Consider the following 1,801-nt stretch of genomic DNA (forward strand, 5'->3'; position numbering starts at 1 on the left):
CTCGAGACACAAGCCAAGTTCGAGAGGTAAGGACCTCTCGATATACCTATCGAGTTCGAGACGTAAAGAATATTCGAGAGATAGACCTCTCGATACATGGGATTGAAACATCAAGTGGTCGAGACATCTTTTATGGTCTCGATAAACCGGCACTTCTCCAAGAGGCTGAATGTTAGTCAACATGTGCAGATAAAATACTCTAAGTTTGGAGAAGAAGAATATCATGGAGATAAAATATTGAAGAGGTGCTGAGCGGGAGGTTTCAAAATGGACGGAAGTGGATGACACGTCAGACCTCCACCACAAACGGTCAAGAAGTGCACCAATCCTGAAGTGGTCAGATTCCCCAAACAAGGAATGATGGGAACATAAAAAGAGTAACTTTATCCAAAAGAAGCAAGTGAAGCATGAACTCAAGAAAGTGGAATATGGAATATTCACTACAAAACAAAAGGCTCAAGTTACAAGACCACTACTCCATGAAAAATGCTGAAATTGTGCAAAGACCCATGTTCGGCGTGGGAGACCAATTTCAAACGGAATAGTTTTCCCTCCAACGGAACTATTCTTCTACTCTCATATATAAGGACGTAAAGACACAGAAGAAACAAGGGTTTTGAAAGAGGTCAAGAGGTTAACAAGAGGTGTCTGATAAAAACGTTCCAGTGCAAAGTGCTTAACTTGGAATATCATCCTGATATTCAATACAGCGAGAGAACACAACTTAGTGTTCAAAGAGAGTTACAAAGCTAAACTGTCATACATCCAGAAGGTGACCAAAGCTGCTCTACATTGAAGCTGATTCAACGATAGCTTGTGGTCAGATTGGAGTCTGTTACATTCAACTGTGAAGGTGGAGTAGCTGGAAGCGGGGAGAAAGACCTTGGAAAGGCAGAGTAACCTGGGAGCTGTCTTGTGAAGATCCTGAGGCTTGACGCGGGCTTGGTGATCAAAGGTCAAGTGCTCGAGAGGGGGAGTAGCTGGAAGCGGGGAGAAAGACCTTGGAAAGGCAGAGTAACCTGGGAGCTGTCTTGTGAAGATCCTGAGGCTTGACGCGGGCTTGGTGATCAAAGGTCAAGTGCTCGAGAGGTGGAGTAACAAGAAGCGGGGCGAAAAACCTGAGGCTTGAGGCGGGCTTCGTGATCAAAGCTCAAGCGCTCGATATTGTACTAAATAAGGGAAGTTTTTAGTGCAATCCTTCCAGGGAGTTTCTGGAAGAAGAGTGGACGTAGGCGGGTTGGCCGAACCACTTAAAAATCTCTCTTGCATTTACTTACTGTTTTTTATCTCTCGCTAACCTCTCGATTGCACTGCACATAAACGCACCTCTCGAACTAACTACTCGTGCTAACTAAAAGGGGATAACATTTCCGCTGCGCATAAAACTTTGTCTTCACCTCGTGAGGTATCGAACCTAAACATCCTAAGTTCAATACACACGAGAGGTCGAAAAGATTTGCAAAATCTTATACAAGTCTATTCCCCCCCCCCCCCTCTAGACTTGTACCCCATCCCCTTGGGACCAACACTGTGGAGTATAAGGTGTAGTTACTTCATGAATAATGCCAGAGGACTCACATAAACGTTTAAGAGAGTTTGTTTCATATTCTCCTCCTCTATCAGAACGAAGCCGTTTGATTTTTTTGTCTAATTGATTTTCAACTTCTGATTTAAAAAACACAAATTTTTGTTCAGCTTCATCTTTTGATCTCAACAAGTAGATTTTTGTAAAGCGAGAGTAATCATCAATAAATGAAATGTAATAGCGTTTACCACCTCTACTTTCAATGCTTTTAAAATC

Source organism: Ipomoea triloba, chromosome 8 (assembly GCF_003576645.1).
Source record: "Ipomoea triloba cultivar NCNSP0323 chromosome 8, ASM357664v1".
Lineage (NCBI taxonomy): Eukaryota > Viridiplantae > Streptophyta > Magnoliopsida > Solanales > Convolvulaceae > Ipomoea > Ipomoea triloba.